General features: G+C 45.2%; 1 protein-coding gene across 2 annotated transcripts in view; it reads left to right on the top strand.

Moving 5' to 3' along the window:
* LOC139749830 (uncharacterized) overlaps nucleotides 1-17,349 on the top strand; it is a 405,404-nt gene that overhangs the window by 192,190 nt on the left and 195,865 nt on the right. For both annotated transcript variants that reach the window (XM_071664127.1, XM_071664126.1), the window contains exon 2: nucleotides 4,115-4,158. The gene's annotated coding sequence lies outside the window, so the exon portion shown is untranslated. The remainder of the gene's footprint in view (nucleotides 1-4,114; nucleotides 4,159-17,349) is intronic.

The raw sequence follows: 17,349 nt of genomic DNA, 5'->3' as shown, positions 1-17,349 counted from the left end.
GGTTGCAGGAGGCTCCTGGAGTGGCGCTAGGGATGCAGGAGTGCCGCGGGCGTGGCCGTAGATCCCTTATTATTACAACTGCTTCTCGTGAAGGGCGGAGGCGATGTCCCACGCGAGTCCTGCCATGAAGGTGAACGACGGAGATGAGGCACCACAACGAAAACGTAACTTCAGGAGCCACTTATGGACATCTCCTGACGGAGGGAACGCCCTAAGGGCGGCTTGAGTCTGGAGTCGCTCATCAGCCTGACTTATGGTGATACCCGGGCATTTAAGAGGCAGCGAGGCAAGGTCAGGTCTTGTGAGGGGTAGATATTCCCAGAGGGAATTAGACACGTCGAAGCCGAATGTCGCAAGCTTGTGTCCTCTCTGCAAGCTGTTGGATTGAGGCCAAGTCAGTAAGAGCGGCGCTTCTCATGGAGAAGGTCAGGTCGTCTGTGATTTCAGCCGCAGCTTTTTGATCTGCTGCCGCCGAACATCGAGTATGGATGTCAGGGATTAATACTACTGGTGCACCTGTACGTCGGGCCTTCAAACACATTTTTTCGTAGGATTATGAGGTCAGGTGAGGTCACACGCCACCACGTCCAGGCGACGTCATTAAGATGACCTTTTGAGGCGACATTGGGGGGGGGGGGGAGGTCGCTACAGTTTGAACCTCTGAGCACGAACCTTTGAACGCGAAGGTATGAAGCTTTGAGTACGAAAGGGTGAACCTTTGACTACGAAGGTATGATCATTTAAGCACAAGGGTATTAACTTTTGAACACGAAGGTATGAACCTTTCAACTCCAAGGTGTATGAAGCTTTGAGCACAAAAGTGTGAACCTCTGACTCCGAAGGTGTGAACACAAAGGTTTTGCGGTACGGTATGAACATCAGGGCACGATGGTTCAACCCTCGGGTATAATAGCCTGGCCCTTGAACTAACCCTTAAAGGTTCAAGATAAAGGCCAGGTGTTGATCGTGTACAGTGGTTCTTGTCTAAGGTTTTTACATACAGTTGTTTGCATGTTCCCGCGAAGCAGACACAGCCTGGTGCTTTGGGCGTGTGTGTGTGGGGGGGGGGGGGGGGCGTGGGGCGCGCGTGGCTGGTGTAGGAGAGGGGTGCATGCATACGAGGGGGGAAAAAAAAAAACGCACCAAAAAACTCGCTTCCAGATAATCACCCTCATGCGTCAAGGGAAAGAAAACGTACTCTTACCATCTGTACACATTTGAGTCGTTTCTGCCCCTGTCCATACTCCACCTCTTCCTCTCCCCTGACCACCCTTTAGGAGAGAGAGAGAGAGAGAGAGAGAGAGAGAGAGAGAGAGAGAGAGAGAGAGAGAGAGGATGTAGGTACGTTGTGTGTGTGTGTGTTAGTGTGTGTGTGTGTGTGTGTGTGTGTGTGTGTGTGTGTGTGTGTGTGTGTGTCTGTGGAGCTACGAACGTGTCCTCTCTCCTGTGTCGACGGATCTGAACGTTCCTTTGAATCCTGTAGCATCTAGAGCAGCATCTGAAGGGATTACATCCCCCCAACACACACACACACACACACACACACAGGTCATGGGACGTGGACGACGACGTGGGAGGAGCAGGGGAGGGAGCGGTGTTTATTTTCTCGGCGAAGACGTTAAGTTATTTTAGAAAAACCGGCTCGAACTGCATTCCCAGTGTGTGTGTGTGTGTGTGTGTGTGTGTGTGTGTGTGTGTGTGTGTGTGTGTGGAGGGATATCGTACTCTGTCTGGTAATCTGTTTATCAGGCTGGCTGCTGCTGCTGCTGGAGTTGAAGGATCCTGGCGAAGAGCATTACTCCCACCCTCTCTCCTTCCCTCCCTCCCTCCATACCTCGAGGTCGGAGACACTGGTAAGGTTTTAGCATCATGGGAGGGCGGGCGTCAGGGGCCGTGTGTAACCCATGTTGCTGCTGGTGTTGGTCGTGGTAGAGCGTCTGGTGCTTGGGAGACGAACGAGTGGCAGGAGGTGGCATGGTGAGTTACTTACCCTGCTACTGCTTGAGGGGTTTTATATATATACTTTACCTTCCCCTCTTAGAGGTCAGAATTCCCTTGTATCTTTACGAGGTTCCTGCAGCGCTCAGGAAGCTAGCCGCGTCCACCGGTAGGGACACCAAGACATAGATTATTGTTATGTATGTGTGCGTCTGTGTGCAGACAGTGCAGGGCAATTGTGTCGTAAGTGCTCGGTTGTATTATTACTGGTAGTTAACATCGTGAGCATGAAGGGGGTCTTGGGGGAAATGTTGAAAAGGTCTTTGTAGGGAATCAGGGAAAAGATTTTGGTCGTGAACATCACATTGTGAGTGGGTAATACGTCGTCCACGTCGCTCCTTGGGAACCCACGCCTTCCAGGCGATCAAGGACTGAGTTTGATTCGCTGGGGCCTGGGTTGGATATGGGGGAGGGGGCCCAGCCAACGTGTTGCCAGGCCCATCCTAGCTTTCCACACTCTGCCAGACCCCACCCTCTCTCTCTCTCTCTCTCTCTCTCTCTCTCTCTCTCTCTCTCTCTCTCTCTCTCTCTCTCTCTCTCTCTCTCTCAAGAACTCCCTCAGCACCTCCCCTGCTGTAATTGTCTCCCACCACAAGACGCACTAAACCAGTGAAACCAGAAAAGCTAACCATCAACATGGGTCTCGTGATGTCAGATTATATGGAACTTACAACCCATTTATTAAAGTACATACTTACAACCCACTTATAAAAGTACACTCAGATGTTGTCGTAATGATATGTTAATGCTACGAATGGAAAAGCTCTTGGTAAAGTATCAGATATAAATGTTTATTTTGTTAAAAAAAAGAAAAAAAAGAATTTGGAACGACTAGGGGAAGCTGTGGCTCGCGTAATGCCTCACATAAGAAGAAGAAGAAAAAAAAATAGATTTGTTATCAATCGTGGAGTCCTCTGTGTGTGAGGTACGGGCTACGACGTGGCTTGGTTGTAGATCCGATAACGTGAACTGTATCTTACCAGTGACCTTGGGTCAGGACCCGCCTGTAGAAGCTGAACATTTGCCGACAGTGCGAAATTGAAAGTAATGACTTCGACACAGACGAAAACTAGTGTGATCAGGCAGTATGGTATGCAGACAAACTGCTTCAGCGGTTTGAAGCGTCGTAAATGTCCTTTAGTGCCGATAAATGCAAATAAATTATGCATTATTGATGAATATATTCATAGCGAATGTAAAATATTTGGGGAAAATATTGGTAGAAGCGCGACAAGAAAAGAGACATTAGAGTGGAAGTCATTACTGTCTTAGAATGTGCAAAATATTGCAGAGTTGAATGCTATTAAGCGAAGAGAATGTTACGTTTCATAGAAGAATATAGTAGCACACGAAAGACAATGATTAAGACGGCTCCCTATTAGACCTCGTTTAGGATAGGGGTGTTCAGTTGTGCTCGATCTGCTGAAACGAACGAAAATGTAGTTCGAATACAAAGAAGAGCCACCAAACTAATTCTGTCCCTCACAAATATGCCTTTTGACATAAAAACATCTGTGAGGTCTAGATTTTTTTTCTACTGTACAAAAAGCATGTGCTTTAAGAAGACATGGTGGAAGTTTTCGCAATATTAAAAATAATTTCCATAACGCACGATAAGTTATTTATGCTGGAGGTAGATGCAGTGACCAGCAATGCCTGGATGAGGTTTTAAGACGATGTGATGTGGGCAAACGTTACTTCAGCAATGGAGTTATAAACACACTGCGATAACCTTCCATTATGTATCGTCTAAGCGAAGACCATCAACGCTTTTAAAACCCTGCTAAGCAAATACATAGAACTTTGCAATGACTTACCATCACTTATCGTCGAAGCGAAGACCATCAAAACAAAATCCTGCCAGACAAATACATTTTTGATATTAATCATCACATGATAAACTTGGTTAAAGAGGGGTCAGCTTAATGTGTACTTATTAAACATGCTTAAAGAGAGTCAACTTAATGTGTACTTATTAAACTTGCTTAAAGAGAGTCAACTTAATGTGTACTTATTAAACTTGCTTAAAGAGAGTCAACATAATGTGTACTTATTAAACTTGCTTAAAGAGAGTCAACTTAATGTGTACTTATATTTTTCTTCTCTCTGTTTACAGAGTAACGACAACGGCGAGCCCTTCTGCCGGAGTATCTACTGACTGTAAGTAGACGAGTAATTCATACCCGGTCTTGCCTTCCCAAAAAACTTTCGGTGGCAGTATACATTTTCTGTGCTACATGGTTGCGCCTTCATAGCTCGTTGTCCCGCCGTCTTCTCTGTGCCACACTGAGTGGTGGTTGTGGTGGGTGAGGAAGGACCCTGTGCTATCTGTCCTCCAGCAGATAAAGTCATTATGAGCCATCAGGTCCACTAGTGCCTGGCTTTTTGCCATGTTTACACAGTAAAAAAAAAAAAGTATCTTACCACATTTTGTGTGGGACAATATGACACCATGGACGAAGGATTATGCGAAATGCCCATTGGTCTGGTTTCCCATTTCAGGATGATGTAATTCATCGATTGTTAGCGAACATTTAACGTCATTTGTCTTAGTAAATGTTACCTTATTTTCATATTTCGGTGGGAATAACTATAAAGTGGGGCTACCATAGTTATATGGAAATTTGTCTCACAGCCACGCTTGCCAACCCTACCGAGACAACACGAGTCGTATTGATCATTTCGAAATTCGTCGCACCCATCACGAACGATGCTTTTTGTTTTTCTTTTTTTTTTTACCGTATTTGATCCCATTTTCATTATTATTACTGCCCTCCAGCAGAGGGTTAAAACCTCTTCACAGACTATTAGATCTTCTATTACCTGTCCTTCCCCCCTCCCGCGCGCGTGCGTTCGTCTATACTAAAGTCTGTCATCCAACGCAGTCACTCTCCTTCAGCGCCCCGGACATACGAGGGGTCATGCAACGCAGTCACTCTCCTTCAGCGCCCCGGACCCACGAGGGGTCATCCAACGCAGTCACTCTCCTGCAGCGCCCCGGACCCACGAGGGGTCATCCAACGCAGTCACTCTCCTGCAGTGCCCCGGACTCACGAGGGGCGTCTCTCTCGAGGTCTCACTCCGTCGCCACTCACAGGTTCCCTCCCTTGTCTTCTCGGCGACGGCCCGCGCTCCACAAACCCGTCACCAAAGTGGGAGATTAAAGCTTTTCTACCGATTCAGACCAGTTGCATGTCACGCCGTCTTTCCTCCTCCTCCTCCTCCCTCCCTCTTTCTTCCTTTGACGCCAACAAAGCACTGGCTCACGACCAGAGAGGAGTCGTTCATCTCTGGTGTTGCTTTATTGATGATCCCTGACTCTCTCTCTCTCTCTCTCTCTCTCTCTCTCTCTCTCTCTCTCTCTCTCTCTCTCTCTCTCTCTCTCGTGGAAGAGGAGGTGCATCTAGACGACTCGTGTGTGTGTGTGTGTGTGTGTGTGTGTGTGTGTGTGTGTGTGTGTGTGTAGGGGGGGTAGGGTAGGGGAAAATCACTGGAGGCCTTAAACGAAGCGTTACGACCCTTGAACCTTTGATCTAACCCGTCGTAGGTCACGCCACCGTATCCAAGGGGTCGCACGGTGGTATTCAAGAGTTGTGCCGTCGTGCTCAATGGTCGTGCTTAGTGGTCGTACCATCGTGCTCAGTGGTCGCACCGTCGTGCTCAATGGTCGTACCGTCGTGCTCAGAGGTCGTACCGTCAAGTTCAATGGTCGTACCGTAGTGCTCAATGGGCGTACCGTCATGCTCAATGGTCGTACCGTCGTGCTCAGTGGTCGTACCGTCGTGCTCAGTGGTCGTACCGTCGTGCTTAGTGGTCGTACCGTCGCTGCCATAGCCACACTGACGCTGATAGTTCACCAGTTCCTTTCTGCACGATTAATGGAACTTTCCACAAGCCATTATTTTAAGATATCTCATCCTTCATTTGTTTTTTCATTTCTCTTTAATCGTATTTTAGTTGCTTCAACTTTAGTAAAGATGGACCTTTTCACTGTTGACCCCTAAAAATCACTGTTGTGTTGTTAAGGTTCGCTGGGACTGGTTCGCATGTTTCACTGCTGCTGGGAGTGAGATGAGGTGAGATAGGATCGATAAACATCAGAGAGAGAAATTGAAAATAGTTTGGAAAGAAGTGAATTGTCTCAGCAGAACGAGAAACAAATGAGGCGACAGTAAGGGGTGAAGGTGGGGAAGTGATAACAGGTAAAGTGGAGGTGTAGAGGAGATGGAATGCATATTTCGAAGGACTGATGAATGTGTTAGATGACAGGCTGGCAGATGTGGTGTGTTTGGGACAAAGTGGCATGTGGAGTGACAGAGTCATGGTGAATGGTTTGGTGAAAAAAGAGGTGGTGGTGAAAACCTTACGCAAGATGAGGTACGGTAAAATGTTTAGGATTGGATGGGATTACAATTGAGTTTCTCAAGAAGAGGATAGCAGTGTTGACAATTGGTTAGTCAGCCTGTTTGACGCTTGTGTGGCCTAAGTTCAGGTGCCTGAGAACTGACAGAAAGCATGTACAGTGGCCTTAGATAAAGACAAAGGGGGTAACAATGGCTATTCGAAATACAGAAGTCAAAATCTGTTGAGTATACCCAGTAAGGTGTAAGGGAGAGTGGTGATTGAGAGGACGTTGGCATGCACGAGCACTATTTTAGAGAGAAGTAATGTGACTTCAGGCGAGGTAAAGGATGTGTTGAGCAGGTGTTTCCTTTGAAGAATGTGTTTGTGAGAAATACTTAAGAGAAAGAGGTTGACTTGTGAGTGACGTTTATGGATCTAAAGAAAGCTGGTGATTGGGTTGAGATCCCTTAGGGAAGATTATGCGAATGTATGGGGTGAATGGAAGGTTGCTTAATGTATTAATTTGATTTTTTACCAAACAGTAAGGCAGGCATGTGTGCGAGTAGGAGGGGAGGAGGATGAGTGGTTCATCGTTGAGATGAGTCTGTGTCATGGGTGTGTGATGTCACCGTGGTTGTTTGATATGTTCGTGGAAAGGTTGGTGAGAGAGGGACTCTTGTGGTGTAGTGGTTAGCGTACTTGACCATGACGCGTTCACGGGCCGCCATGGGTTGAGCGCATAGGTTCGAATCCAGGTTGCGGCTGTCAGGTCAAGAGTCAACCCAGCTGTTCATCCACACCTACGGGTTGGTCGATGAAATGGGATGCCCTTGCCGTCTCAAGTAACATAAAAAGAATTCAAGGGTCTTGGAGTGAGTTTTGGGTCTACAATGTGCGTGGGAAGTGAATCAATTACTGTTTGCAGATGATACGGCTAAGGAAGACAATGTAGAAGCTGCTGACAGAGTTTCAGAGCATTCTAAAGGAGAATATTGAAACTGAGTGCGAATTAAAGTAAGGCAAAGAGGTGCAGTAGGTTTTGAGTGAGGCAAGATTGAGTTTTGATTTTAATATGGGAGCGCGTGTAGGAAATGGAGTGCTTTACGAACGTTGGAATGGATGGAATGGACGCGACAGCAGACACAACTAGTGGATAAGTGATCCACAGTGTGGGAGAAGGAGACTTAGATTCCGGGAGCATGTGGAAGGAGAGGCCATTATCTGTAGGGGCAAAGATGGGTATATTTGAAGGTATAGTATAAGAAATGAGTGTCAAGAGTTGCGGTAGTAATCACGGTGTGATTGAGAGGACGGACCAGGTTGTACTGAAATGGTTCGGACATATGGAGAGGATGAGTGAAGAGAGACGAACAAAAGAGGATCTATGTCCCAGGAGTAGGGAGAGCACGGGGGAAAGGAGGGGGAAAAAAATGAGATAGAGTAATGGAGTGAAGGACCTAGTGGGTTACCGAAGCTTAAATAAATGTTCAGGAGGGCGAAAAGCGCACTTTAAATAGAACGAGTTGGAGTAGTGGGCTGTGTGTGTGTGTGTGTGTGTGTGTGTGTGTGTGTGTGTGTGTGTGGGTAGAGCCAGGAAATACAAACGGATCAAGGTCACTGGTGAAGTAGGCTGTGGGGCTTGGCTCGGCTGTGGGTGGTGTCTTATGATTTTGTCACATTATATACGACAGTTAGAGGCTGGATGTGTGCATATGGGGCGCTTATTTGTATGTTCCTCACGTTACCTCTCTGAACTGGGAGAGGCAGGAATAAATGATAATAATAATAATAATAATGATAATAATAATGATAATAATAATAATGATAATGATGATGTTGATGATAATTATATTGATAATGATAGTAATAATGATAATAATAGTAATGGTAGTGATAAAAGTATTATTAATGTTATTGTTATTATTATTATTATTATTATTATTGATATTATTATTATTATTATTATTATTATTATTATTATTATTATCATTATTATTATTATTATTATTATTATTATTATTATTATTATTATTATTATTATAATGAACTCTGATAAAGACATCAAGAAGACTCATTTAAGATATGCAGTTTATAAGTGACAGTCATTAAACATTTGATAATTATCAGCAGCTAGACCATAACAAAGGCGAGACTAATTTAGGGTTGACATACGAACAGCTAAGGAGAAAATATATATACTTTATGTGATCCATAAATCTCGTGGGAAGCGCGTGTCAGAAGCACTATCCATATATCACATCTGAAGACTTGAAAACGTGCAGACATCTCGCTACGCGTTCTTCAAAAATTGTTCCTCTAAAGATTGAACATGTTATGTACACTCTTGTTAGTGCGGTGGTATGTTTGATAGGTATCAACAAAGAGTTAAGGGTGTCATAGGTCAGACTGTATAACAAGTGGGTGTGTGTGTGTGTGTGTTTGTGGCTGGCCCAGGTGGCACGAGATGAGCCTATGAATATATATATCTCTCTTGGAGGGACCGGAGAACAGTTCTCTGGCAGAGGGGGAGGGGGAAAGACTTTGTGTGAGTGCTCGTTGTAGGGCTTCTGAGAGAGAGAGAGAGAGAGAGAGAGAGAGAGAGAGAGAGAGAGAGAGAGAGAGAGAGAGTAGCACTTGATCCTGTATCATTCTTTCAATCCTAGCTCTTACACTTGACTCAATCCTAGCTCTTCCATTCAGTCTTTCATCCCTTCTCAATCCTAGCTCTTGCGCTTAACTCTCACTCCTAGCTCTTCCATTCAGTCTTTCATCCTTTCTCTCAATCCCAGCTCTTACACTTGACTCTCAATCCCAGCTCTTACACTTGACTGTCTATCCTAGCTCTTCCATTCAGTCTTTCATCCCTGCCCTCAGCCCTAGCTCGTACATTCACTCCTCCATCACCTACCTCGTAACCGGGTTTCAATGGCGTCTACTTTTCGTCTTGCACGTAGACTGATGTTCTCAGCTATCTTCATGCCTCCTACCCCTTGTTTCCCCCACTGATTTATATCTCTTTACGGATGTGTGGCTCTGTTGTGTGTGTGTGTGTGTGTGTGTGTGTGTGTGTGTGTGTGTGTGTGTCATGATCGCCGTTGCTGATTCGCGCCTCACTTCTCTCGTTGTCTTTAACGTGACATTTCAAAATGAACTCTTCTGATGCACGTTAACGTCTCATACATAAGTATTTTTTTTTCTTTTATTCGTCCACGCTGTATGGACTCTACGTCTTTAAATTTGGTGGAGGGAGGAGAAGTGTGTTGGAGATTCAGCGTGGTGGTGGAGGTGCATATGTTGTGTTGGAGATGGCTAGGGTGGAGGGTGCAATGTTGAGGAGTGTGTGTTGAGGAAATGCTTTCTTCAGCAAGGCTAGCACGGAAAGTGCCTCCTTCTGCTACTTCTGCTGCCACTGCTACGGTAGGTGGGTAAGGTGTTGTGTAGCCACAACGACCTCCAAAAGCTTTGGTCTAGCCGGATCCCACAATAACTTGGAGATGGTGTCGAACCCTCTGTACCGAGGACACTTATAAGGGAACAGCGCTCTGAGGGTGCCAGACCATCATATGAACCCGGGGTTCGTAACGCCTTGGTCAAGGGTTCGTAAAGCCGTGTGATCAAGGGTTCGTACTGTTATGTTCAAAAAGTTTGTACCGTCGTGTTTGAGGGATTGTACCGTCGTGTTCAAAGGTTCGTACCGTCGTGTTTCAAGGGCATTTGTACCGTCGTGTTCAAAGGTTCGTACCGTCGTGTTTCAAGGGCCTTTGTACCGTCGTGTTCAAAGGTTCGTACCGTCGTGTTTCAAGGGCCTTTGTACCGTCGTGTTCAAAGGTTCGTACCGTCGTGTTCAAAGGTTCGTACCGTCGTGTTTCAAGGGCCTTTGTACCGTCGTGTTCAAAGGTTCGTACCGTCGTGTTTCAAGGGCCTTTGTACCGTCGTGTTCAAAGGTTCGTACCGTCGTGTTTCAAGGGCCTTTGTACCGTCCTTCTCAAGATTTCTTGGATTATTTTCTTTTTTTTTTTTAATTTGAATTTGTCTAGTCGTGAGTTCACCTCAGCGGACGAGTTTGGTAATTTATGGCCAACAAACCTCGGATCTTGTGGCGTTTGCTTGTGGTTTCCTGGTCCAAGTGCAAGATAGGCAAGACTTATGGCACCCAATAGTATAAATACGTCCAGCGAATACCTTTCGGCTTGTTTACGTTCCTCCCATCATTTAACTCACCGTTTGAACACGGTAATTAAAAAGATGTATGTGTATGTATCTCCGAATGATTCGGGAACCGACTTTAACCGACCTCATCAATTATCCGTTGATGTAGTTCAATGGCGCGATCACTCTTCGTGAATGGCGAGACATACGAAGGCATTCCCGAACATTCATTCATTTTTCCACATCTCCTCCGCTATGATTTCCACCTCTTGGCAAGAATTCAAACCCATCGTTACTTTTGTTCTAAACTGTCGGCCAGTTTCGTCAGCCAGCCGGCTACTATTCTTGTATAATAAAGTGTGTCGCTTTAAGGCAATTATGAGTTCATGGTACGACACTTCCCGCCATCCGCTCGCCATTACCCAGCGCGCCCGAAACCATCAGCTGATTTTATGTTGGCGGGCGCCCAGCCGGCAGCCTCGTTCTGCGAGCACAAACAGTTCCTCAGCCTCCCGTTCAACACTTTAGATGCCATTAGCATCTTATAAGGATGAATTACTGTATTCAAGAGGTTTTACGGGTTTAGAAATTCACGTATATCGCGATAAGTTAACCCTGGGTATGATTTCAGTATCGTACGCCAAAGAGGTTTCGTACCCCCCCACCCTCTAACCTGGAAAGTTATCGTACTGCAATTGTCAGTTATTTAACGCATTCATCATTGTCCCTAGTAAAACATCATATCTTTTTTTTTTTTTCATCATATCCCATTATTCCATTATTCCTCGAAGTAATTTATTGAAAATGAGGTTTTATGAAAAGAGGAGACCAGCGAGGGTGATCTGCCCGAGTGTTGACAGTCTCTTTGTCTCGGGTGATGGCGGGCTGGTGTTGGGGGGGCGCGGGCCTTCAAGTCGCCCAGCCAAGAATTATGTGGGCATTACCAGTGACGGAGTCGCTGCCGTCAGCTCATTGGCCGCCCAGGGAGCTAACCAGGTGTGAAATTATGCGCCGAGGGGAGGGCGGCACGCCGCCCGCAGATGGATGGATCATTCTTATAGTTACACTTCGCTTGTCACGTCTGCTTCACCCGCACCGTTTTTGTTCTCGTGTATCGTCGCTTCTGTGGTTCACCTTCGCCTTTCAAAATCTCGGGAGTCATTTCTGTGGTTCACCTTCGTTTCGAGATCTCTTGAGTCATTTCTATGGTTCATCCTCACGTTTCGAGATCTCTTGAGTCATTTCTATGGTTCATCCTCACGTTTCGAGATCTCTTGAGTCATTTCTATGGTTCATCCTCACGTTTCGAGATCTCTTGAGTCATTTCTATGGTTCATCCTCACGTTTCGAGATCTCTTGAGTCATTTCTATGGTTCATCCTCACGTTTCGAGATCTCTTGAGTCATTTCTATGGTTCATCCTCACGTTTCGAGATCTCTTGAGTCATTTCTATGGTTCATCCTCACGTTTCGAGATCTCTTGAGTCATTTCTATGGTTCATCCTCACGTTTCGAGATCTCTTGAGTCATTTCTATGGTTCATCCTCACGTTTCGAGATCTCTTGAGTCATTTCTATGGTTCATCCTCACGTTTCATGGTCTTACGTTAGGTCTGTGCGTGATTCACCCTCACGTGTCGTCATGTGTGACTTCTGAGATCCACCCTCACTTTTCAAGCCCTCGCGTGTCATTCTGTGGTTCACCTTTACGTTTCAGGCTCCCATGTGTCATATTTGTGGTTCCACCTCACGTTTCAAGATGAGCTCTTTGTCTTTCTCCGATAATTCACCCCTCACGTTTCAGTCTCCCGCGTGGCTTGCATGTTTCAAGATTTAAGTTTCGTCACGGTTCACTTCTGTCCTTCACCCTGTTACGTTTCTGTTTCACATCCCCGTTTCTTCTGTTGTTTTCACAGGCTGCACGCCTGTTACCACTACCGTATATGTTGTGTCTTATCGTACATCACACCTCTTTCAACCCACCTTATATTTTCCCGCTTCTTTCTCGCGCTTAACTCACGTATGAGTTATGTGGTTCAATCTGGTTCCCTCTAACGTTTCACTCTGCGTTCCTGTTGTTTCATCCTCACATTCCGTATTTTCGTAATTGTATCATCCCATCACGTTTCATTCCCATGTCGCTTTCTGTTCATCCCGGTTTCACTTTTGTGTCACTTGCGTTAAAGCCTCGCGTTCCACTCCTGTTTCACTTTTGTCTCATTCGTACGTTTCACTCTTCCGTTGCGCTCATACAAATCACTCCCATTTTACTTGTTTCAGCTTCGTTTCACTCGTGACGTGTTTCATCATTGCATCTCCCACTTTTTATCGCCTGTTTCACCCATACGTTTCACACTTCCGTATACGTATTCTGTTTCATCGTCAGTCTTTCACTACTGCGTTTCCCCTTCATGTTTCAGTCTCGTGTTTGACACTCATGTTTCACCCACACGTTTCTTACGAGGGTGTTGCACACGTTTCACCCAGACGTGCCTAACCTCCCGTTTCACTTCCATCCTCCACTTATAAAGCTACTCAGTTCACTCTAAAGTTTCATTCTCATGTTTCACTCTCACTCGTCTGTTTCACTCTTGCAGGCGCGTGGGAGGAGGATAGTGTTATACCTTGTGGGGGTTAGGGGGGGGGGAAGAAGGGTGGCTCACGCCTCGTGAACATGGAGAAAAAGGATTTGATGTCAGTAGTGATAATATGCAAATTAGTTTCTTATGTTCTCCCATGGCATAGCAGGGGGGCGAGATCATATTATATGCCCCTCCTCCTCCTCCTCCTCCTCCTCCTCCTCCTCCTCCTCCTCTTCCTCTTCCTCCTCCTCCTCGTCGTCGTCGTCGTCGTATGAGGCGGGATATAAGTAAGTTTCCCCTTAAACCTCTTTCTGGAAAATTGTTTTTAATATTGTTGCAGTGGAAAAAAAAAAAGGGCAATATTAAGGTTCCTTAAAAACACATAATGGTCTATTTCTTTATCTTCTTCTTCTTCTTCTTCTTCTTCTTCTTCGTCTTCTTCTTCGTCTTCTCAAACCTTGGCATAACATTTGCTTATCGGGAAATATCACTCTAACAGGATGTGTGTTCCTGGATGTATACTTTGTTCCGACGCTGGGGAAAAATATAACTATTTTCTCTGCCTCATTACTTTCAACGTTGATTCTAGTTTGCCCGGAATTCATTTCCAGCCCACAGTATATAGAGTATTTTGAACTGCAGATATATTTCGAAAAGCAGATCCATTCCGGGCAGTTAGAAATATATATATATATATATATATATATATATATATATATATATATATATATATATATATATATATATATATATATTACATATATATATATATATATATATATATATATATATATATATATTTATATATATATATATATATATATATATATACCCTCAATATCGAAGTGATTAATTCCAACGGGACCGTAGAAAATGGGAGAAATTCTGCACGACAGAAAACATCGCATTATTTATTTTTGTCACACGTACTCGTGAATTTGATTTGCTCGTCCTGAAAAAAAAAAAAAAGGCAGAATATGAAATGTTCCAACAAAATAGATTAATTAAATGTGCTTTCCTGTTAATAGACCTGTCTGAGAGTCAAATATACAGTATATTGGTTTGGGTGGTAACTACGCCTTCTGTGTGTGTGTGTGTGTGTGTGTGTGTGTGTATATACACCCACCCATCTCGTCTGTTGGCAGGGGTGTGTTCAACACTTCAGGACTCGTTTCCCCCACCCCTGCCACATTTACCACTGTTTTTAGTCCTCGTTTCTGTTGAAATATGAAACTGAAATTTTTACATAGATACGCCATCAGTTTTATGAAAACACGCATCTTTAGTGGCAAAATGGCGATGAATTTGCATACAAAGCCAAAATATGCGTCCTAGGTTATTAGAAAACGGAGAAGTGAGCATTCAGTAAACATGCATGAGTTTTTGATGATAGAAAACGATGATGAATTTCGCATTAATCATTCGTTAAAGAGAAACGTCCCAACGTTTACGACGTTAAAAATCATAGAAAAGAAAAAAGGGGGAATTTATGTTGAGTTGAAACGAAGGTCGTTTTAAATGTTGTTTTCTTCCTAAACACACTTGGTATACAGGCCTGCTCACTGAGTAGGGTAGATTCGTATCTACCGCTTATCGCTCGAGAAGTAGATTACCTTGTCCTAAAGTTATTAGTTTGTCTACCTAGGCGGTACCATTATTTTTTTTTTTCGGAAAAAAAAAACCCCGCGTAACAATATCCAGGAGGATATGAGAAAACAGAATTTATTGCCTCGTTTAAGTCCCACAGTACTATGTAATTGGAGTCTTGAAACGTAGGAAAGTGGTTAAATACAGCGTACGGCCCTGCAGGTGTATGGTGTGTAAGATATTGAGATTTCTGATGGGTTCATAGCTTCCCAAAAAGATCCGTGAGGGAGTTTGTTGATGTTATTTAAAGGATAGTTTAGAAAAAAAGAAAAAAAGGTCGGTCGAAATGGCTGAATCCTGGTATACGCCCCATTTATGAGTGTTGAAGTGATGGTCGGGAGCCATCTTACATCCTCTGAGTCACAGGATGGCTGGTTTTTACATTCTGTCGTGTTAAAACTAGTAAGATGTCGGTGGCTGGACTTAATTAATGTCTGTTACTGACACGCACCAAATGATTATCTTCCTTTTACTTACCTTTTTCTCGTTTCAGTTTTTCTTTTTTTTTCCTGAACCTGTTTTCATTTTTCAAGTTTTTTCTTTCGTCTTTCCTCCTCTCTCTCTCTCTCTCTCTCTCTCTCTCTCTCTCTCTCTCTCTCTCTCTCTCTCTCTCTCTCTCTCTCTCTCTCTCTCTCTCATGATTCAACTGGCGACGCAGTGAGTGAATGGTTTACTTACGTTGAATAACGATGGTTGGATTATGTAGGCATACGGATGGCGGCCTCCAAAAGCCTACTGACTGAGCAGAGGAGCAACACGATAGCTTGTTGGTGCTAGACCCAGCTGTGAGGGTAGGAGACCTCGGAAACCATCGTAAGGTGTACGTAAGGTTAAGCTGAGGTCCGAGACCCAGGCTGTGGGGGTGGATGACCTCGGAAATCATCGCAAGGTGAACATACTCAAGGCAATGTCCCAGACCCAGCTGTTGGGGGGGGGGGGGTTAGACGACCTCGGAAACCATCGCAAGGTAAGGTAAAGTAAGGTCCCAGACCCACCTGTGAGGGGTAGAAGACCTTAGAAACCATCGTAAGGTATACGTAAGGTAAGGTCCCAGACCCAGCTGTGAGGGGTAGAAGACCTTAGAAACCATCGTAAGGTAAGGTAAAGTAAGGTCCCAGACCCACCTGTGAGGGGTAGAAGACCTTAGAAACCATCGTAAGGTATATACGTAAGGTAAGGTCCCAGACCCAGCTGTGAGGGGTAGAAGACCTTAGAAACCATCGTAAGGTATACGTAAGGTAAGGTCCCAGACCCAGCTGTGAGGGGTAGAAGACCTTAGAAACCATCGTAAGGTAAGGCAAAGTAAGGTCCCAGACCCACCTGTGAGGGGTAGAAGACCTTAGAAACCATCGTAAGGTATATACGTAAGGTAAGGTATCAGATCCAGCTGTGAGGGATGTATATGACCTCAGAAAGCATCGTATGTAACGTGAGCCTTGACCCACTCAAAGGCTTAGGTTAAAGGAAGCCAGGTTGTCGTATCTGAAGAAGGTAAACTCTGTTGTGGTCGAGTCGCGCACCATCGGACTCAAGGGTATTACAAGGCGTGCCAGAATGGGTCGTTATTATACCCTCGCGGTAATGAGAAGGTCATATTATCCCATCCTATATTTAACTCTTCCCTACAACATTTAAATGAATAAAAGAGGTTTAAAAGGGGGGGGCAGCCCATAAAGATGACGCTTCCATACGACCCTGAGAGTCGTAATTACCTCTGCCTCTCCTTAGTTTACCGTCCCTCTAGACAGGGAACAAGACCCCACCCTCGCCTTACCTTCACCTACCGCCACTCCATTAACATCAGGACCGGCCATAAACATGTTTAAAACATGACTGTATCACTGAGCGGGACTTGAACGTGAATCAGACAGGGTCGGAATGTCGTCTGTGTAGCATACACCGTAGCGCCGGGTCTTGTGGTCGAGGTAGGGTGGGTTGGGAGAGGGACGGGTGCTGGGAGAGATGGAGGTTTGATGGAAAGGGTTAAGGTAGGATGGGATGGAGGAAAGGGGTGTGGGTGATGGGATTTTTAAAGAGATGGGATGGGTGCTGGGAGACGTAGGATGGGTGGAGGACTGGAATAGATGGTGGATGGGATGGAAGAAGGGGCGTGGGTGAAGGGATATTTAAAGAGAGATGGGATGGGTGCTGGGAGACGTAGGATGGGCGGAGGACTGGAATAGATGGTGGATGGGATGGAAGAAGGGGCGTGGGTGAAGGGATGTTTAAAGAGAGATGAGATGGGTGCTGGGAGACGTAGGATGGGCGGAGTACTGGAATAGTTGGGGGATGGAGGTATGGGGGTGCTGGTGGGAGGGATGTTGGGAGAGATGTGGTGCTGGGAGAGATGGGAGAGATGGGATGGCAGGGTTAATGGTTGGGTTAAGGTCTCTTTTTAAGTTTTCAGGTTCTTAACATTGGTTTTTAAACCGAGGTTGCGTCAGACACGCTTATCAGTGCTGTCTACTATTGCATCTCTCTCTCTCTCTCTCTCTCTCTCTCTCTCTCTCTCTCTCTCTCTCTCTCTCTCTCTCTCTCTCTCTCTCTCTCTCTCTCCCCCGTGTCTTTCTTCCACATTACATTAACGTCCATCGGTATATCCCCACACCATGCTGTTACACCTTTTGAAAA

The sequence above is a fragment of the Panulirus ornatus genome, chromosome 8 (assembly GCF_036320965.1).
Source record: "Panulirus ornatus isolate Po-2019 chromosome 8, ASM3632096v1, whole genome shotgun sequence".
NCBI lineage: Eukaryota > Metazoa > Arthropoda > Malacostraca > Decapoda > Palinuridae > Panulirus > Panulirus ornatus.
Note: the sequence above shows the minus strand (reverse complement) of the source record. Positions and strands in the feature narration are given on the sequence as shown.